The sequence below is a fragment of the Notamacropus eugenii genome, chromosome 2, assembly GCF_028372415.1.
Source record: "Notamacropus eugenii isolate mMacEug1 chromosome 2, mMacEug1.pri_v2, whole genome shotgun sequence".
Lineage (NCBI taxonomy): Eukaryota > Metazoa > Chordata > Mammalia > Diprotodontia > Macropodidae > Notamacropus > Notamacropus eugenii.
Genome location: NC_092873.1, coordinates 386207272 through 386230061, shown reverse-complemented (window position 1 = coordinate 386230061; position 22790 = coordinate 386207272). Strand labels below are relative to the sequence as shown.

The 22790-nt window shown below is 40.8% G+C and overlaps 1 long non-coding RNA gene and 1 pseudogene across 1 annotated transcript; both read left to right on the top strand.

Moving 5' to 3' along the window:
- Window positions 1-666: 666 nt before the first annotated feature.
- LOC140524088 (uncharacterized) lies at window positions 667-1709 on the top strand. Its single transcript, XR_011973560.1, has 3 exons — window positions 667-945; window positions 1048-1168; window positions 1554-1709. It is a non-coding gene; the product is annotated as an uncharacterized lncRNA (long non-coding RNA).
- Window positions 1710-10940: 9231 nt separating this feature from the next.
- LOC140529039 (intelectin-1-like) lies at window positions 10941-19686 on the top strand (annotated as a pseudogene).
- The last annotated feature ends 3104 nt before the right edge of the window (window positions 19687-22790 follow it).

The following is a 22790-nucleotide window of genomic DNA, read 5'->3' as shown; positions in this document are numbered from 1 at the left end:
GTGGTCTACTACCATTGAACCTTGCAGGTTACCTAACCAAATACATCTTACTCACAGGAGGAAAGGAGGGGGTTGTTGCTAGCCTCTATTCCCAACTTCTAACCAAGCGCATTGTGCCCCAATGGCTCAGCTATGAAACTATTCATGTTACCCTCAACCCCATCACATCACCCAATCTTTTCTCTTTTTTATTGTAACCCTACAAAAATGAGTTAAGTTCTCATCTTTGGTCAACTGAGGAAAATCCATTTACTCATTCTATTGTCAGGTAGCCTCCCTATTTTTTTTTATGGACAGCTCACCCAGGGTAAGTGTTCACGTGGTAGTCAGAAGAAATAATTCAAGGACACTCTCAAGGTTTCTCTTAAGAACTTTGAAATTGAATGTGTGACATGGGATACTCTGTCACAGGACCACCCTGTATGGTGTGCCCTCATCATACAAGGTGCTATGCTCTATGAGCAAAACAGAATTGAAATAGTTCACAAGAAAATGTGAGATACACAAATTTTTAGAATCCCCCCCAGATATTGAAGTGGAGTATTTGTGTCTGAGTTGTGGTAGAGCATTCTGAGCTCATATTGGTCTGATCAACCACAGTCAGACATGTGGTAACTTGACTCCAGCATAGTGAGGTTATTTTGGTCCTCTTTGAGAATGAAGGACAACCACCAGCATCCCTATTTGTAAGAAAATGTTGTCTTGCTCAAAGAGAATATGCCTCAGTCTACCTTTGTGAAATTGTACTTATGACACCATTGGGCTAAGTTGTCTATTGTCCTCTAGAACCCAGGTTACTATGACATCCAAGCCCAGGACCTGGCCATCTGGCATGTGCCCAACAAGTCTCCCCTGCAGCAATGGCGGAATAGCTCCCTGCTTAGATATCGTACATACATTCACTTCTTCAATCATGAGGGAGGGAACCTCTTTGGCCTTTATCAGGTAAACTGAGTTGTGGGCACCAGATGAGTAACTAGCATGGGAAATGGGCTCAACAGCATCCCCAGCACCTGTCCTCATGATGTTGCTTTATGTCTCCTGAAGAAGTATCCAGTGAAGTACGGGACTGGCAAGTGTTGGACTGACAATGGCCCAGCTGTGCCCATCATCTATGACTTTGGGGATGCAGAAAAAACTGCCAAGTATTACTCTCCATTGGGCCAGTGTGAGTATTTTTTATCTGAGCTCCCCAAAATAATATTACCTCCTATCCTCATCCCTGTGAGCTTTGTACTGTAATGGTGACATGCCCGTAAAAGGAACATCATCATTGTCCTTCATTCCTCAGACAAGTTAGTGGATGTCACTGAGCCCCACTTGCAATCTCTTGTGATATCTTTGCCTATTGTTATTCCCATCTGTCTGTGTCTGTGGTTGTGATGAATGAGTCCCTGCTCCCAGATTAGCTTGTTCTAAATCATTATAGTGTTAAGCCACAGTCTGGGTTTGAAGGTACACCACTCAGGGAATTCCAGGCCTGCTCCTCTGAAACTGATCCCTGAATTTTTGTCTTTCACAATGGTCATCCAAATTCCCTTGTGTCTTACCAGATGAAGTTGTTGGAGGCTTTGTCCAATTCCGGGTATATAATAATGAAAGAGCAGTCAATGCTCTGTGTGCTGGGGTGCGAGTCACTGGATGTAACACTGATGTTGTGAGTCCTGGGACCATCAGAGGGTTGGAGAGCAGCCATTGAGGAATCTCTAAACTTAGTGGGGTCAAATTAGAGCCATACACCAACTCTCCCTCTTTTCAGTCCATTGAAGAGAGAGTCCCAGTGAAACAGATAGAAACACACAAATAGAGAAATACAGAGCAAAAGGTTTGAGCCGATGCAATTAATGATACCACCAATAGTACAAGCTCACATTTATTGATTGTTTTAAGATTTACAAAGTGCTTTATACATATTGTCGCATTTAACCTTCAGGACGACTCTGTATAGTAGGTGGCATTCCCTCTTTATTGATGAGGAAAGTGAGACTGAGAGATGTTGGGGGTGGAAGATCCATTCCATGTGGACAGTCTCGGGCGGGTAAAGGTGGGAACTTCTAAATCTTAGAGTTCTCATGAGGCCCCCCAGGAAACAGCAGGTAATCGAGGAGGGAGACCGAGCTATCTCGTGTATTTCCGCCTCTTCCCGTGAGAACGTGATGGGAGAGGCATCCCCGCCTCGAGACTGGCCCGGATCTGGGCACACCTATTGTTATCTAACAGGCACGGTATTCAGGTGCAAACTACGCGGCCGGAGAGCTTAATTAGGGTCAGGAAAGCCTGAAGGCGCTCTTAGCGCGGGAGGGGCCCTTACAGGACAGAAGGCGCCTCTTCCCTTTTCCTCTCTTCGTTCTTCCCTCCCCCCTCTCTCCCCACTTCCACTTCTGCTTTCATTCCCTCACTGTAAGATCTTTGCCTCCTTGGGAGATTTCTCTCTCCCTCCTAAGGAAGAGTTCCCCCTGCATATGTAACCGAGACCCTGAATAAAGCCTAAACCTCGTTCGACTCTGGAAAGTCTCTTCTCTCATACGTTTATCCGGTTTGGCCAGCCGAAGACCTGTGGTAGGTCAAGTAAGACTCGGGTAGCCCTCAGGCCTCTAGGCCTGGCACAGAGAGTTGCAGAGACCTATGTGTACGTGTGTGTGTGTGTGTGTGTGCGCATGTGTGTGTCTGTGTGTACCTTAATAGTTGGCCATCTATCTCTAACACATATTTGGATGATGATTCTCCTTTGTGTGGAAGGATATCCCCAAACACAATAAACACAATCTCAGTTATTAGGTCAGCACCATTAGCATCACTTAGCTTTTGTAACCATTCTTGATACATGATTCTTAGCTTTCTGTTCATCAGAGGCTGCAGCTATTCAATCACAAGTCCTCTAACATGTCAGTGAAACAATTCACCTTGTCTCTGTCAAATGCGTAATCACTCTACTCTGTTTTATGGTGAGCTCACAGGTCTTCCTGAGACTTCTCTAGGAAGACAAAGGTCTTTTTTTGAGAAAATTATTCTCTTGGGTCTATTAGATCTGTCTGTAGTTAGATAGTTAATCTTGTCTTAATCATGAGCAAGCCCTGTGAAATCTGGGATATCTAGTCCTTGCCTTACCCACAAGTGGTAATGGCTTCTACCCATTCTCTGATGCACAAGTAGTGTACAGCTCAGGAATTAGTCTGTGTGTTACTCACAAATGAGCTATCTTTTCCGTTTTTATGGGATGCGCATCTTTGGCAGTACCTGTAAATGAGATGATGGGGCAGCTAGATGTCTCATTGAATGGAGTGCCGTCTTCTCAGACTCTCTTGGCTCAGTAAGGCTTCTGTGTTTGTGATCAATTCTTCTTCCAGTGGAAGAATTGTAGATTGGTTCCGTGGTATTTTCTCTTGACCCAGTATTGTAGTTCATATTTTTCAGTAGTTCAATAGGTCAGATAATTTACAGAGTACTAATTGAGCCGTATCCGTAGTACTGACTGTGCTATGTATGACCTTTCAATCTTCTTATTCTAGACTTGTATTTTCTTTTTAAAAATTAAGCTCTGTATGAGAACTTAAACCAAAAAAGAGCCTTATCATGTACAGAGCAGAACACAAAAAGAGAATTGTACATAAACTGTGTTTTATATCACTTGATTTTTGATGAAAAGTAAAATCCACACGTTAGTTTCAATACTCTTTCTTTTCTATGCTTCCTCCTGAACTTCCTCCATATTTTTTCTATATTAAAAAGAATGCAGTATTTCAATAGTGCTCTTTTTTTGGCTTTCCTCTTACTAATTTCTCCTTGCCCCCTCAAGAAAAAGAAAAACTCTTATAGTATGAAAATGTAGTCCACTATAGTGAATACACATGTCTAAATGACTGATCTGGTAACAAGACAAGCGTTACAAATGCACATTTACATAGTATAAAGGGCAACTGGGTCATTCAGTGGAGATTTAGGTACTTGGAGTCAGGAAGACCAAGTTCAAATCTGGCCTCAGACACTAGCTGTGTGACCCTGGGCCAATCACTTAACCCTGTTTGGCTCCGTTTCCTCATTTGTGAAATGAGCTGGGGAAAGAAATGGCAAACAAGTCCAGCATCTCTGTTAAAAAAAATTCCTGAAAGGAGTCATGAAGAGTTGGACAGACTAAGAAAAAACAACAACCTAGAATATAAGAACCTGAATGCATATACAGTGGGGAGGAAGGGGTTGTCATCTTTGTAAGAGAGAGTGTGTGTGTGTGTGTGTGTGTGTGTGTGTGTGTGTGTGTGTGTGAGAGAGAGAGAGAGAGAGAGAGAGAGAGAGAGAGAGAGAGAGAGAGAGAGAGAGAGAGAGAGAGAGCTATCAGAATTTGAAAGATTTATCAATTGTTTTTCTTGTTTTTTCTTTCTCTAGGTAAGACATTGCCACCAGGTGGTGACAGGCACCTTGTCCACAGCCATGTGCTTGAAACAAGACCTTTGCCAAAGGATTCATTTGTCTGATATAGAAATTAATATACATTTAGAAATTCACAAACATGTTTCTTCTTAAAACAGATTAGAGGAAATACCTTTCATCATACGATATATAAAAATATACATAAAAAATTACCTGAAGAAACAAAACAAACCAAAACATCCAAGGTATCCCTGCAAATCTTTCATTGTGAAAGTCTTAGCTTACTTGCAACCAGGGAAATTGATTAGAATACTCGCGTCTTTATTAACCTGAATCCTGTCTTGAAATCATGTTTCTCTTTGTTCTTGAAGGGTTAAGTTTTTGTGTATAAGTATAAGGGAAAATAATTTGTGCTGATTCACAGAGTTGTAAGGCAGAAAAAAGAGGCTTTAGAGTTGCTGATAAACTGTAGGATTGCTTGTACAGGAAATTTGTGGATGTTCTCAAAAAAAAAATTTCTTCAGGATAAGAAGATGGATCCATATCAGTATTAGGTCAATTGGGGAAGAATGTTTGCTAAAGAGAAGAAACCAGAGTTGTTTGACCAAGGTATAAAAAGTGGGGAGATTTAGGGGGAATTTCATAGTCTCTTGCATGGCCTGCCTGCAGATTTGTATTCAGACTTACATGTACGCGTTGCAGCTCATGCATGTGATCTTGATAACTTGAGATAATTTCTGCCTCCTAATTTTTGTGACCTAGCAGTCTCAGGAGACAATTTGATTTCAGAAGCCCAAAACAATGGGAATGTTTTCATCTGGTTGATTAACTTGCATAGTTGCTCTAAAATATCCTCTCTAGCATCCTCAACATTTAAAATGTGGTATATGTTTATGTGTGACTATTTAAATGAGTTTATGAAGTATATTATGGGCAGCTAGGTGGTGCAGTGGATAAAGTGCGAATCTTTTCAAGTTCTCAAATCTAGCTTCAGACATTTACCAGCTGTGTGATGCTGGCAAAATCACTTAACCCTATTGGCCTCAGTTTTATCATCTGTGAAATGAGCTAGAGAAGGAAATGCAAACCTCTGCCATATCTTTGCCAAAAAAACCATAAACAGGGTCATAAAGACTCAGACATGAAAGAAAATGACTCAATAAAAACAAAATGAAGGATATTATGTCTTTCAACTAAACATTGGTATAAAGAATTCCAAGTGAGGTAACTGCTTCTCTTAAGGCATTATCTCTTCAACTCATAGTTTTGTAAGGTTGGCTAGGTACTGAGAGGTTAAGTGACTTCTCTCATATGCTAGCCAATGTCTATGAAAGCAGGCCTTATACCTAGATCTTCCGGAGTCTTATGCTAGCTTTCTCTTCCATATAGTATGCTATCTCTTTAAAAAAAGGAGAGTGCATGGTAGAATGGAAAGACTGCTGGATTTTGAGTCAGAGGCAGTGGGTTCAAGTCCTTGGTCTTCCATTTACTCCTTGTGTATCCTCTGGGCAAGTTACTTTATGTTTTTGTGCCTTAGTTTCATCATTTGTAAGACGATGGGATTGGAATAGACGAATCCAAAGATCCCTTTCATCTTTAAATCTATGGCTCTATGAACCTACAGAATTGCTTAAATTTTTAATAAGTAGATAAGGGGCTTTAAAAGATCAATCAATAAACATTTACTAAGCACCTATTATGTGTCAGGCACTGTGCTAAGAAGCACTGAATTATTGCCTTGAACCTGTGGGTTAAATTCCACACTTAGCAATGCAGGCATAAATGAGCAACAAGAAAATGATAGAGGGGGCATAGCCAAGATGGTGGAGTAAAGGTAGAGACTTGCCTGAGCTCTGTCCCCAACACCTTCAAATATCTTTGAAATGTCTCTAACAAATTCTAGAGGAGGAGAACCCAGAGAAAGATGGAGTGAAGCAAATTTCCAGCCCAAGGAAACTTGGAGGGTTGGCAGGAAATGTGTGTTGCAACAGGGTGAGAGAGGAGCACAGTGCAGCACAGGACATACCAGTGCTGACTTGGCTCAATCACTGGCAGCAGTGGTGATTTCCAGACCTTTTAGCCCACAGATGCCAATGATAATTTAGAAGGTCACCAGGAAAGGTCTGTTGCACTTGAGTGAGAGTGGAGTGCAGTCCAGAACAAGATGTGCCAGCATAGCCCTGGACAGAGCAAAGCAGGAACAGGTCTTGGGAATGACAGAATTGGCTAGTTACTCTCTCCAGAGTTCCCAGCCCACAGATGGTAAGGGGGATGGAACAACTGGCCATAAGATGAAAAGAGGGGTCTTTTGCTAGCATTAAGGCAGTACTCTATTACTTTGGATGCAGTTTGCAGTCCTGGGTGGCAGTCCCAGTGAGAGGAGGAGTACTAGCTCAGCAGAGCTTGTAGCCACAGTGGAGGGGGCACCCTCCTCAGAATTCCAGAGCAGAAAAGTGTGCCTGTGGTCAATCACAGACCAGAACACAGGCCAAAAGAGTAGTAAATACCTCTCATTAGGTCATACCACCTTGAAAGAACTGAGAATTTATGGGTTCCTAGAGGTATCTATGAAAACAGCTGCACAAAATCCCTGAAAATTTGGGACAGTGCACTCTCCACCATGGAAATACAACCCTACTTTAACAAAGATTAAGAAGTCCTGCAATAGACTGGGAATGTGAGCAAACAATCCATAAAACACCCACTTTGACTGTGGAAAGTTACTATTTTGACAATAAAGATCAAAGCACAAGCTCAGAAAAAGAGAACAATGTCAAAGCTTCTACATCCAAAGCCTCCAAGAAAAATACAAATTGGTCTAGTAGATCCAGGAGATAAAATTTAAAAATTATTGGATTGCTTGAAAGCCATGATAAAACAAAGACATCATCTGTCAAGAAATTATCAAGTGAAACTTCTAGAACTCAAGGGCAAAATAGAAGTTGAAAGAAATCTAAAAAACATAATTCTACCAGAGACAGGTTTTGAGGACACATAAAGCCCTGTGGCTATCAGTCACATTCAGAAGAGTCTAGCACTTTGTCATCCACTCCATCTCCTAAAACATTTGGAACCCATCTAGTTTTGTCAACATGAATTGGCAAAACATTGAATTTGCACCCTAAAATCAGGATAGTTGGTATCAAGGTGTGGTTAGCAGCACTTTCAACATGTAAAGTCCAAATATCCCTGGTTTTGGATTTTTTCTGGGTTGTCTTTCTATACCAGTTTAGGAATTCCAGAAAGTTGGAGACCTGGATTCCAGACAGCTGCAACTGGTCAACTGAGAGTGAAATTCTATCTTATCACTTTTCTGATTGGTCCTTTGCTCATGCATTATGCAAGAGAAGCTACTTTGGGTAGTAATATTTTTAAAATATTTCATTTAGTCATATTTTATTGATTGGTGTACTTCAAATAACGTTAGCAAATACTTCATTTCCAACACTATATTATGATACTAATTTTGTTGTAGTCATGTAAAATCTGTTTATAGGGCATTTAATTCTTTACTCAAAGTCTCAATATCGTAAGAATTCCCAATGGCCCTTCCAGTCCCCATATCCCCCAAAATAAAATCTAAAAGATATGTCTCAACACAAGAGTAGATAATTTGAGCTCCTCTCTGATGAGTTCCACAATTCTGTTGCCCAGGTCCTACAGGAAGAATTACATCTAGATATATTACCCTGAGAAGCATTCAAGAGTAAAGGTCCACTTATTCATGACTGGAGATACTAGGACAAGAATGGGCTCCTGTTATGATGTGAATAAAGCAAGAGGTGCCATAGAGGAATTGTTTGAATTATCAGGGTGGGTGCTAGTTTTGGCAGGAAACTTGTTGAAAGAACTGCCTTTGTTATCTTTATGTATTATTTATTCATTATATATTATTTTTATTATCTTTCCCTCCATCTGTGACTCAATTTAACAAAGGTAAGAGCTTTGGAACATGAAGGGGATAGAAGGTTTCAGTATTATTAACTTCATTGCAGTTAAGTTTGGTTTTATGATAATGTAATAGCCATCTGAAGTGAGTTCATTCAGTTACTCAATGTTGGGAAACTTTTAGACCCCAAGCTTTGGAATTGGCCTTATTCAGAGTAATATTATGTAACTTGTGAGCAAATAGAAAACAAGAAAATGATCCTGTGCAATTGACCTCAAGAAACAGTTCTAAAAGAATCAGGTGCAGTCTAAGTGCACAGAACCTTCCCAAGAGTGATATTTTGATCAGCATAATTGGAGGGAAATATGAATTTACATATTTAATTCTAGAAATTTAAGGTTTCAAGGAAAAGGATCAATAGTATAATTATTCCCACACAGAGTTCCATATTTATTAGTTTAAAAGACCAATATAAAATCCTAATTTTCTGTAATAACCAAAAACATTATTGTTTTTATGTCATTTTCATTCACATCCAAGACTTCATGAACCCCCCATTCAGGGTTTTCTTGGCAAAGATCCTGAAGTAGTTTGCCATTTCCTCCTCCAGCTCTTTTTGAAGAAGAGGAAACTTAGGCAAACAGGTTAAGTGACTTTCCTAGGGCAACACAGCTAGTAGATGTCTGAGGCCAGATAGGAACTCAGGAAGATGAGTCTTCTGGATTCCAGGATCAGCACTCTATCTACTACATCACCTGTACTTAACACCAACGAGACTGTAAACCACTAAAATTAGTATATCTTCCAGACCTTGTTTGAATCCTTTAAACAACCTTTTAGCCATTATTTTCAATACAGCATTTGAGACACCATCCAACTATAAATCCCACCACTGTTAAACAATCACAAATGTTACTACAAAAAAAGATATGCAAGGATGGGTGACTCTGTTTCTGAATCCCTGAGGTTCAGTTGCTCAAGGTAGCAGAGGGGTCCATCCTTGAGATGGTCCCTTTTGCCTTTCCTCAGTGTTCAGAGCACTTCCATTAGGATCCCAGTGGTGGCTTGACATGTGCTGCAGGTGTCCAGGTCGGCTTCTCTGCCACTGGAGGAGCAGTGTTGATTATGAATAGCACTTCATGGGCTCCTTTGCACAAAATAATTTTTTATCGAGCTAGCAATAAAAATAAAATTCCCTTGGAAGAAGAGAAAGTCAAGAATATTGATTAAAAGGAATCAAGGAAGAAAAAATGTGAAGGAAGGAAGCCCAGCAGGATCAGATTTCAAACTACATTACAAAGTGATGATCATGAAAACAGTTAGGTACGCAATATACAGGAATAAATATTCATAGTCCTCTAGTGCTTGATAAACCCAAAGATTCAAGTTGGGGGAAGGGGCAAAATCTTAGTATTGTCAAAAATTGCTGTGAAAACTGGAAAGTACTTTGGCAAAAACTAGAACAGAGCAGTGTCTCACATTATGTACCCAAATTACATATGTTTTTAATATGTAATTTCTCAAAATGGATCAATGATTTAAACATAGTGGTTCATATCATAAGTTAATTAGGAGAGCACGCAAAAAATATACCTGTTAGATCCATGGAAAATAAGGGAAGAGTTAATGACCAACCAAGAGATAGAATGGATTATGAAAGGGAAATGGATAATTTTGATTAAGTGAAATGAAAGAGTTTTTAAACAAAGCAATTAAGTGTAGCCATAACTGAAAGGAAATCAAGAAACTCAGAGACAATTTAAAAGTTTCTTTGATAAAGACTTCATTCTGCTGCATCCTGAGTTCTAATAGGTTTGATCCTATGAAAATCCTTTGAAGTTTCTGCCTCCTCTACCTACCATATGCTACTTAACATGAACGAAAACCCCGAGGTCAGACGGTTTTTGGCTTCCCCACAATATCATTCTAATTCTATTTGAGTGGAACTTTGGGACAGATGCCTGCCAAAGAGGACTAGCCATGTTGGACAGAGGTATTTCTGGAAGCCCAGAGTCAACTCTCTTCATTGGCAAGTTTCCAAAGGGTGAGGCAGCAGCACACTTTGGGGCAGAGCTCCTAAAAATGCTCAGTTTTTCCACACCCAACAAAGGCTGAACCTCACTCAGAAAGCAGAAAACACTTCTCTCTCTGAAGCTGTAAGAAGGGAACTAGTTAAGAAGGGAGGAGGTATCTGGGCTCAGGTACTGGAAGGACATAGATGGTGAAGGCCTAGGGTTCAGGTCTGGCTTAGCTCCAGGGTTAAAGAGAGTCTGAGGCAGAGGGTCCAGGCAGGGAGATACTCTAGACACTTTCAATAACTTCCAGTTGGTAAATCTTCAGGTTGTGCATTTATTCCCTGGAAATCTGCAAACACCAAAAATCAGAGATTGACGTATTGTTTTGTTGATTGTGTAGACATATGAAAGTGTTAGAGAAAAAGTGAATAAGGCAGACTAAACGTAAAAGTATGTGTGGCATATGCAATATGAACATTATATTATGTATTCTAGACATAATTTTCAGTATGTGTGTTCATACAGACACATAGAGACACACAAACATATATTTCCTGAGAGCTCGTTGTTAAACATTTATCAGCATACCTGTTGTATGGACCTGTATGGTAGACCAAGGGCCATACATGCTCAGGACTTGCTAGTCTGGAGTGAGAGCCTAAGAAGTGGTTTGGGACATGGGAGATAATGGTCTATGGCCTCTCTTTGTTGTGACAAATATTTGTATTTAGTAAGAAAATGATCTGGCTTTGTACATCATTGTTCCTGATCTTGGTGACCAAAGAGGGAAGTGCTGGTAAGTTAAATTTTTTGCTTGTAAATTTTCCTCCTCCCTTCAAGGTGGGTTTATTGAAATCATTAGAGAGGCAATGACCTGGAACTGTCCTGATTGTGATGGCAGGGGTTTCTTAACAGCATAGTCCTCATTGCCTATATTAGATTTGAGACAGATAGTTTTTGAGTCCTGGGATAAGATGGGGTAGGAGGAAGTTGAGGTACCAGTCCAAAAGTATGCCCAGTGTTGTATGTGACCTATGTTGTAGGAGAAGAATTTGGCTTTTCTCACTACCTAACATTTCTTAAGGCTTCATGATGCTGGATGTCATACTAAATGATTTAGAAATGATGGTGATCCCTGACCTCTTGAAGAAGTACAGATGAAACCAGTACCTTCTGCTGTGGAGGGAACTTGCACAATTTGTAACAAGAAAGTAAAAGCATTCTCTGCATGTTTTTGAGACTCAGGTCTCCCTCTGATCTTAGAAGAGACCTGTGCTTCTTCCCCTGGATTCATCCCTCGAAGCTGCAAGGAAATCAAAGAAAAGTGTCCAAAGTCTGATGGTGAGTGAAGACAGGTCAGGATGGTCCCTGGGTGAATGGCTCCTCAATAGTGCAACCTGAGCTATATTTTAGCCCGTCTCAGTAAAACTACGACAACCATTTGTTTCCCTGAGAGGCAATCACTAGAGAAGGTTCAGCAGACGGAAGCCAGTGATGCCAGAAACTGCTTGATCCTCAGGTTGCTTTTTCATTTTGTTTCTTTCCACTATCACTTATCCATTTGTGCTGTCTTTCTTGCTTATTCTCATTGTTGATGTCTAGTAGTTTGTGTCATGTCTAGCACTTTGTGTTCTTATTTGGGGTTTTCTTAGTAAAGATATTGGAGTGATTTGCAACTTTCTTCTCCAGCTTACTTTATAGATGAGGAAACTGAGGGTTAAGTGATGTGGCCAGCTCCATAGAGCTAGTAAGTGTGTCAGACCAGGTATCTTCTTGAATTCAATACCAGCACTCTTTCTGTTGTGTCACCTACCTGCCCTTTGGTTGCTCTAGATCCACGAAATTGAAGAGCCAAGGGCACAGCGCCAATACAATATTCACAGCACCTAAGGCAGTCATGGATATGCTGGCACAATTTTGAATGGAGAAATGCAACACACTGTCCATGTAGAGGACAGACTCAAAACATTTATTTAAACACCAGAAAGTCAAATCCATCATAGTAACCAAGAAATCCATACACAATAACAATGCAGAGGGTAACCCATCCCCAAGCCTTATCTCTGTTGGGCTTCCCACCAACCATTTCCCTTAAACCAAATGCTCTTCTCTCACTCACAAGGAGCAGCCTGCTTGCCTGTGTCCTTCCCAACTCTGATTGCTCTCTAACTTCCTCTCAGCTCTGATGAATCCTTTCCTGTTTCAGCCTTTCAACAGACTCTTCGCACCACTGTCTCACCTGACTCAGGCTTGCCTGCGACCCAAGCAGGTCACATTGGCCTATTAATATATGGGAAAAGTCTCCCCAATCAAATGACCATTACAGAGGGGCACCAGTTCTTCTCTGTCCTGTTCTCCACACAGCAGTATCATTCCAGGATAGAACCTTTCAGGTTAGGGTCCTCTGAGTAAAGTTAAGAGAGTAGAAGCTTCAAAGGTGTGCGATCCCAAATGGAAGAAAAACTAGGGAGTCAGTCATTATGCATCATGGGCCTCTGCCTGTCAGGGTGAGTGTTAAAAGCTCTGTGGTGCAGAACTTCACATTTACTAGGCCTGAAGTGCTGGTTCAGGATTGCAAATCACTAGTATTATTCAGTCCATTCTTTGCCAACTTCTATAGGAGTGGGCAAAGGAGAACACGTGTGACATAGTGGAAAGAATTGTGGACTTAGAACCAATCAATGTAGGTTCAGAGCTTTGTCCTGACGCTAATCAGCTGTGTGAATATAATAAGTAGCAATTTCTCTGAACCTTAGGTTCAAAGTCTGTAGAAGGAGAATCACTGTATATGCATTCTCCATCTCACTGAGTAGTGTGTAGGGAAGTTATTTGCAAAGTCTTAAATAGTGTACAAATAGGAGCTATCATGAGGCTGAACATAGTGTTCAATAAGAGATTTCTAGTTGGAACTCTTGTTTCTATGCCCTCCTTCAGCCTCAGCTCAGAAACATTCTCCCAGATTCAGGAAAAAATGAGTTTCTCTAGGAAAGAATATCCCAAGGCCAAATCTGGGTGAATCCTAGAAGGAGATTCCTCTTGTCTTCAGGTGTTTTCATATCTCTAAGATTCCTCATGTGTTGTCAGTGCGTGAGCTTCTGTGGTTTTTCCTCTGCAGATGGCCTATACTTCCTTCAGACTAGGAATGGGAACATCTACCAGACTTTTTGTGACATGAGGTCTGGAGGAGGTGGCTGGACTTGGCAGGGAAGTGCACCCAGGGGGATCGTTGGTCCAGCCAGCAGGGGAACAGAGAAGACTACCCTGAAGGTGATGGGAACTGGGCCAATTATGCCACCTTTGGATCTGCAGAAGGTGCTACCAGTGATGACTACAAGGTATGCCCCCAGTACCTGATAGACCCTCTCTGACTATCAAATATTTCTGATGTGAATGATTTCTTATCCCCTGGATAAGAACCCTGGAGTTTGTGGTCCTTTGATTTTTCATCGAATGAGTTTTACTTGATAGGACTAAACCAATTATGTATGTGAAGAGAGATTTGATGTGTTTGGTTTGATTCCAGCAGCTAGAAACAGAAAAGTGGTCACTTTAAACTTGATGTCAGAAAAATAAGAGCTTTCTAATAACTGGAGTTATTCAAAAGTGGAGTGGGCTGCCTTGATCATTGGTGAGTTCCTCTTCATTGAAGGTCATGAAGCTAGAGACTATCTTGCATATATGTTAAATACTGATTTTTCTGTGTACCCATTAGACAAGTTGACTGTTGAGGTCTATCCTATCTTCCAAACTCTGTGTTTTGTAAGTTTTGCCACACATGTGATCAGTGTGACTCCAACGCTCACAGGCTAATAATAAATAAGGAGCTTTAGTTTCAGTTCTGGTCTTAATGTGTCTTCCCAGAAGGCTATTGAGAATATGAAATTGATTACCATTTTCATTAATGCTATTTACTGTTAGTTTATTTTATCCTCTTACTGCCTGAAGTCCTGGTTCTTTGCTTCTGAATTTACTGCAGAAGTTCAGCTGTTCTGTGATGAATTAAGTTTAGACATCCAGTTCTGCTAAAGACTATTTTGTTCTTCCCTCAAGGAATTCTGCTGTCCTTGGGAAATGTGAGTGGACCCAGAAAGTCTTGTGTAGAATCTTTACAACACCAAGTTATCCTTTCCAAAAAACTCTGGTCCACTACCATTGAACCTTGCAGGTTGACCTAACCAAATACTTCTTAGTCACAGGAGGAAAGGAGGGGGTTGTTGATAGCCCCTACTCCCAACTTCTAATCAAGCATATTGTCCCCCAATGGCTCAGCTATGTAAACAGTCATGTTACCCTCAAGCCCATCACATCACCCAATCTTTTCTCTTCTTTATTGTAACCCTACAAAAATGAGTTAAGTTCTCATCTTTGGTCAACTGAGGAAAATTCATTTACCCATTCTATTGGCAGGTAGCCTCCCTATTTTTTTTTATGGACAACTCATCCAGGGTAAGTGTTCACATGGTAGTAAGAAGAAGTAATTCAGGGGCACTCTCAAGGTTTCTCTTAAGAACTTTGAAATTGAATGTGTGACATGGGATACTCTGTCACAGGACCACCCTGTATGGTGTGCCTTCATCATAGAAGGTGCTGTGCTCTATGAGCAAAACAGAATTGAACCAGCTCACAAGAAATGTGAGATACACAAATTTTTAGAATCTCTCCCATATATTGAAGTGGAGTATTTGTGTCTGAGTTGTGGTAGAGCATTCTGAGCTCATATTGGTCTGATCAACCACAGTCTGACATGTTGTAACTTGACTCCAGCATACTGAGATTATTTTGGTCCTCTTTGAGAATGAAGGACAACCAGCAGCATCCCTATTTGTAAGATAATGCTGTCTTGCCCAAAGAGAATATGCCTCAGTCTACCTTTTTGAAATTGTACTTATGGCACCATTGGGCTAAGTTGTCTGTTGTCCTCTAGAACCCAGGTTACTATGACATCCAAGCCCAGGACCTGGCCATCTGGCATGTGCCCAACAAGTCTCCCCTGCAGCAATGGCGGAACAGCTCCCTGCTTAGATATCGTACATACATTCACTTCTTCAGTCATGAGGGAGGGAACCTGTTTGGCCTTTATCAGGTAAACTGAGTTCCATGAGCCAGATGGCTAAAGAGAATCCCTGGGAAGTGGGCTCAACAGGATACCCAACACCTGTCCTCATGATGTTGCTTTCTGTCTCCTGAAGAAATATCCAGTGAAGTATGGGACTGGTAAGTGTTGGACTGACAATGGCCCAGCCGTGCCCGTCATCTATGACTTTGGGGATGCAGAAAAAACTGCCAAGTATTACTCTCCAGTGGTCCAGAGTGAGTATTTTTTATCTGAGCTCCCCAAAATAATATTACCTCCTATCCTCATACCTGTGAGCTTTGCACTGTAATGGTGACATGCCCGTAAAAGGAACATCATCATTGTCCTTCATTCCTCAGACAAGTTAGTGGATGTCACTGAGGCCCACTTGCAATCTCTTGTGATATCTTTGCCTATTCTTAGTCCCATCTGTCTGTGTCTGTGGTTGTAATGCATGAGTCCCTGCTCCCAGATTAGCTTGTTCTAAATCATTACAGTATTAAACCACAGTCTGGGTTTTAAGGTACACCACTGAGGGAATTCCAGCCCTGCCCCTCTGAAACTGATCTCTGAATTTTTGTCTTTCACAATGATCATCCAAATTCTCTTGTTTCTTACCAGAGGAATTGGTTGGCGGCTTTGTCCAGTTCCGGGTATATAATAATGAAAGAGCAGTCAATGCTCTGTGTGCTGGAGTGCGAGTCAGTGGATGCAACACTGAACATGTGAGTCCTGGGACCATCAGAGGGTTGGAGAGCAGCAATTGGGGAATCTCTGAACCTAATGGAGTCAAATTAGAGCCATACACCAACTCTCCCTCTTTTCAGTCCATTGAAGAGAGAGTCACAGTGAAACAGAGAGAAACACACAAAGAAATACAGACAAAAAGGTTTGAGCCGATGCAATTAATGATACCACCAATAGTACAAGCTCACATTTATATGATGTTTTAAGATTACAAAGTGCTTTGTACATATTGTTGCATTTAACCTTCAGAACGACCCTGTGTAGTAGGTGGCATTCCCTCTTTACTGATGAGGAAACTGAGACTGAGAGAGTTGTAGAGACCTATGCAGAATCATAGAGCTAGGAAGTGTGCGTGTGTCTGTGTGTGCGTCTGTGTGTCTGTGAGTGGGGAACAGGTAGGAGAGAGGAGGGTAAGCATAAACTTCAGAAAGATAGCAGTGAGAGGTAAGTAGGGAAGTAAATCCATGTTCCTGGGAGAACTCATAGCTCTGGACACAGGTTTTGATGCGTTTGATCTCTTCAGGGGAGAGGTTGCTCTCTGTGTTACCTGCTGGGTGGGATCCCTCCTCTTTGGGACCTCTCCACTGTACCGTTTCATGAAATCCCTTCTATACCACTCCTGGACTATGGAAAGACTGTGAAGCACTCTTAGTGAACCAGCAGCATTCCACTCTTTGTGACATGCAATTCCCTTCAACACAATAAACGTCTGTATTCAACATAGAAATACAGAGCTATGCAATCTTGCTTTCTGGGCTAATTATCCCCTCTCCAATAGAGCAGTCAGAAAGGATAATTTAGATGAGACAGTCTTTAAATAAAAGGTTTCCACTCTCTCAAGCTGCAAATGGTGCTAAAGAACAAGTCAGACAAGAACAGGTAGTTTATTACCAATCAATATGGATTGACTTTTCCTCCAGTCCTCTCTCAGCATTAGGGTTTCTCTCCAATCAGTTCCCAGAATCAAGGAACGTGTTCCCCACTTTACCCCACCCCCACCCCATCCCATCCATATATCTGCAATGTAGGCTCGAAATTATTTTTTTAGCTCTCAGTTTAGTTGTATTTCTCTTTGTCTCAATTTCTTCCCCACTTATTGTGGTCTTTGGACTCCTTTCTTCTGACTGCCTGTTCTCAAAGTCAGCATTTATTTAGGTTTTTTATTCCTTGTTTATCCTACTTCACAGCAATGTGCTTCCTAGCGTGAAATGGTTTGTATCTTCTTAATGATTGAACAAGTCAAAACCCACATTTCTATCAAGCATGAAACGGATAATTATCATTCACGCATTCAAAATAGTTTTTTGCTCTTGTTTCCCAGAAATAAAAACAAAACTCCTGGAATAAGCCATATTCATATTAATTGCTGACAAACATTGCGCTGCAGTCCTCTTTATACCAATGTGTTCTTGCCCTTTAAGTTGTTTTCAAAGACATCCTCTCACTACATTCATATAAGTAACTTCCTGCCCTATCACCTTTGGGTCCTGCTTTTCTAACAGAAATGCCCATTTTTGGCCTTTTAGACACAGTGTCCCTATAAGAAAGGACCAGTACCTTCCACCTGCAGTGGATTGCATCATTTAGTAGGAAGCACTCATCACTCAAGGTATATCAACAGGTCTACCAGTTATCAGGAGGATTATGAATATATTTTCAGCATTAAATGGGAACAAGAATTCTGGGACCTTTAAGCTCCCTTTCAACTCCTATATTTTCTGTTTCCTCCTACCTTCCCCCTAACTGTTTCATTCTAAGAATATAAATCCTATATCCTGGCAAATATCTTCATCCATCCAACTCCATGACTTTTAGCTTTTCTTCACACAATTAATTTCTACTTCTCAATCAGGGTGGTAATAGGATGTGAAAATTTCAAATGTAGTCTTCAAACATGAAGTTGAGACAACCACTTGCACCTGAGTTTGGAAGAAGGAAAGAGATGCCAGGTCCCCTTCCAGATCTCAGAGGGCTCGAACACTGGGGCACAAGCCTTGGTCATACTGAATCACAGTTGAGAACTATGACTTCTGACTTGGCAATGTATCTTTCTGGGCATCTGCAAAAACTACCCATGGCTCCAGGTTTTGGGACACACAAGAAGCAGAGTATACATACATACATATACAGTAGAGTATATATACAGAGTATAAGTGTGAGCTTAATGTGGCCTGGCACAGGATGAGAACTATTGAAGACACTAATGCTTTCAGGAATTTTGGTTTTCCTTTCAAATGCACCAGACTTGAAGATTGCATACTTCTATAGCCAAGTTTTCTTTTAAACTTGGCAGATGAAGGAAATAAACCTTCACTGAAAATTTTTTCTACATACTTCATCTCAAAATTATTAACTCCTGATTTCCATTTTGTATCAGTTTTGTTCAAAGTCTTTTAAATTTGTTGTCCAAACTTTTGATTTCATCTTTGTGGGAATTCCTAGTATAAAAATACCCTTTCCTGACTCAGATACCTGTCTGTAGTTTAAAATCTGAAAGTATTACCTGGGAATACTGAGAATATAAAGCATCTGAACAGTTTAACACATCAAGAATGTGCCAGGGGCAGGACCTGAACCTCTTACCCCAATGCCAGCCTTTTGTCCAAACTGCTGCTATTGTTTCTGGGCAAAGTACTATGCTATAGAAAGAGAATAGGTTGTTTTTGTTCAAAAAGTGTGTGTAATCTTGGGAAAATAGTAATAATGCAAGGGAGCACGTGGTAGTTTTTAGTTTTGACTTTAATCTAGTACAAGGTACTCATTTAAAAAAGTAATTATCATTTCATTTCATTTCATTTCATTTGTGTTATGAACTTAAACACCAAATAGGATATCTAATACAAGTCATTCTACAGAGAAGGGAATTGAGGCCCAGAAAGAGGAAATTGGCTTAATTGAGGTCACAGAGACAATAAGGAATAGAGTGAGATTTTAACAAAGTTTTATAATTCCATGATCCAAGGGCTTTCTCCTGTGTCTGGGAGAGTCATCAAAATGATTAGCTAGATGAGTAACTCGTACTAACTGAAAGAATCACCAATGTCTGGATTGTTGGGAAAGTCTTCCCATTAGTGGTAGCATTTGAACTAGGTATTGAGGGTAATCATTACATATAATCAAGGAGGAGAGGTGTGGATAGTACAGGCATGGGGCCAGCTAGCATGCTCAGGAGACTGAAGTTCATTTTGTATGTTCCATAACATATCTATGAGACAAAGGGATTCCAAGTATTTCCTTCCCTTAAGTAAGATTCTCTTAGTTAATGTAGTAATCCCATGGTTCTTTCGTTGCTGTCTTTCTCCTTTGCAGCACTGCATTGGTGCAGGAGGATTCTTCCCCGAAGGAAATCCCAGGCAGTGTGGGGATTTTTCTGCCTTTGACTGGGATGGCTATGGAACTCATGTTGGTTATAGCAGCAGTCGGGAGATAACAGAGGCTGCTGTGCTCCTGTTCTACAAATGACCATTGTGCCATTCTAGAACCTGATATTGGCAGATTCAGAAATGGGTAACCTCCCTCAAGAACTGACATGACATGATTTCCCTGGGCATGAGGTTTAAAGAGAATAATAAATTCCATTAAATCATGGCTCTTAATTCCTGTGACCTCGATCGAATCTCTTAGCGTCTCTTAGCTTCTTCTTTTCCTTATGTATACAGTGAGTGAATTGGATTAGATATCCTCAGAGATCCCTCTAGCTCTAGACCTATGATCCTATGACTGTGGCTGGATAGTTACAGCATCTATTAAGGACTTACTGCATGCCAGACGCTGTGCTCAGGACTAGGGATACAAATACAGCTGCAAAACAGCCCTCAGTTATAATGGGAGGGCAAAGGCGGAGGTATAATACATAAAGTGAAAGTGGAAACCAGTGGGGTGGGAGGCTATGATTTTTCTGGGAAGTGATGTGGAGACCTGGTGCTAGGCAGAGTGAGATGAAAGCTTCCAGATCAGAGGTCAGAGTGAGTTTAGAGCCAGAGTCCAGGGTTCTGGTTGGGGGAGATGAGGATGGTGCTCAGATTGCAAGCCTGATTTGGGAATGGTAGCCTTTGATGTGTCTTCTGGCTCTCCATCTTTGAGTTCCTTACATTAGTGTATCTATTCACAGTCATTCTTTGAGGTGAGGGACTGAATTTCCTTTCTGTCTTTGACTCCTCAGAGTTTAGGCCAATAACTTGCACGCAGTAGATGTTGAAACAGTATTTATTGGACTTTATTGTATTTTCTTCTCCTGCTCTTCCCCAATATAATTTCTTCTTTCAAATTTCTGTAATTTCATTATAACATCCTGACCTCATTGTCAATCTTCAGGTCATCCTCCCACTTTCTCCAGTGAGTCTAGCACTTGGCTTCAAGTCATTCTCTCCACTTATGACTCAGGAATTAGCTGACGCAGTGAATAGAAGGCTGGGCTTAGAGTGAAGAAGACTTGAGTTCAAATCCAGCCTCAGGACCTGTGTTAGCCTGGATGAGTGCCTGTACCCTGTTTGCCTCATTTTCTTCATTTATAAAATAAGCTGCAGAAGGAAATGACAACCTACTCCAGTATCTTTGCCAAGAAAACTCCAGATAGGATCATGAGGTGTCAGAGATGACTGAAATGAGTGAACAATAACACTCATGATTTGCATCCTCTCCAGAGGTTTTAGGATTTATGTCCCAGAACTCTGTCATATGCTGGTTTTATGATTCCTTCAACTCCAACGACTTCTTTCTGCACCCCAATGCAGTTACTTGCTGCCATGACCACACCTTACACTTTACACCTGACTATGAGTAGCAAACACATTCCCTACAAATTCAAGAACTTTGTCATTTCTTTGTAATACAATTTCCTCTCTTTTTCTCTTCCCACTTAAATGAAACTTACATATTTCTCCCTCACTTTGAACATCTCGCCCCTTTACTGCTCCCTAGTCTTTCATGTTCTCTATTTGCCCAATTCTGGTTCTTTTGCCTCCTTCCCTAGTTTTGAGTTCTTTGTCATAAAATCAAGTATTTACTCAATTTACCAAGGTAGTTCTGATTTTGACCTATTTCATCTGTATCCTCTTCTGACCTTCCTTCTGTTCTCTTCTGTGCTAAGTTCTCTCATTTCTGTTTTTCCCCATATCATTATTTCTACACTTCTACCTCCCTCCCCAACTCTTTTAAAATAATAGCCCTCCTTTATCACAAATAAAGTCAATCAAAACAATCTCATACATTAGTTGTATCTGAAAATGTGTATCTCATCCTTCACATGTAATCTATCAGTTTGCTATAGAGATGAAAATATTGAGAAACTGTCTGCTGGCACAGATGAATCTCTCTCTCCCTTGCTCTCAGGCCAAATGATGACCTCTGGTGATACTTCTGACTACTCACAGCTCATAAAGTCATAATCCATTCTCTTCCATTTCCAGTACTCATTTGTCTAAGATTAAGGAAGAGTAAACATAACATACAGAGAAGAAACAGAGGTAGTAATGCAAATGTGCCCATATGGAGGTCTATGCAGGTGTGAAGATGAGATCGCCACCCCTGCTAATGCTTTTCACATGGTATCCTGGGCTGTCTCCAGCCATCCTGATGAATATCAGGCCACTGGATCCAGATGGCTCAGGAGAAGAAAGTGAGGTTGGTGACCTTTCATGACCCTCCCTCACTCAAATCAAAGTCAACTGCAAGTCATGTCATCATCTTGATGCCATGGTCCTCTTTGAGAACAAAGGACAAACACAACAACAACAAGAACACAACTTCTCTCAGTGTTTCTTTCTTCTGAAATGAGAGGAGAGAAACAGAGAGAGAGAGTGAGACGGAGAGAGAGAGAGAGAGAGGGAGCAAGAGAGAAACAGAGAGAGACAGAGAAACAGACAGTGACAGAGACAGAGAGACAGACACGGACATCCACACACAGACAGAGAGAGAGAGGAAGAGAAAGAGAGAGAGAGAGAGAGAGAGACAGAGAGAGAGAGAGAGAGAGAGAGAGATCTTACCTGAAGTGTTGGAGTGGAAACATGCTGAAAGTTGGGATACAGGTTGTAAGAGTGTGTCCCCTAAGAAAGGATTTGGTTGAGAACAGGTGTTTGGTGAAAGATGTAGGAGAAGGCATTCCTCATCAGAACTGGATGTGCTAGAAAAGTTATTAGAGTGCTTTATCTATTCCAAGGTGGGATGAAGCTCTGGTAAGAGGACGTTGTTTATCAGGACCCCAAACTGGTGGGAGGGTCTCACATTAAGGCAGCAGAAGGAGAATGACTCAAGATCACTGCCACAGGTCATGAGTTCATTAAACTAAAAAGGTGCAAGCCTTATCTGTCTGATCAGAATTAATAGTGGAAAAGCACAAGCTGTCTGTTTGCCTGTATGTTTCTATGGGCATTTCCACCATTTAACTCAAGTGAATATATATTGGAATTCTCCTGTCAATAAAAATTAATTAAATTATTTAAACTATCAATGTAAATAGATATTTATATCAATATAAATCTAATTGTGACACAATGTACTCCTGTCTTTCTGATTTTGTTTTGATGGTGGTGTTCCTGCGTCAGTCTGCTGGGATATCCAGATTTTTATAAGAACTGTTTGGTTTCCATGGCCCACATACGACAAGAATTTTCTGACGTATTTAGAGTTGAATTTTTATGAAAAAAGCTATCTCATGCACCCACACCCAAAGTCTGAACACTTTCATGAGGTCTATCAATTT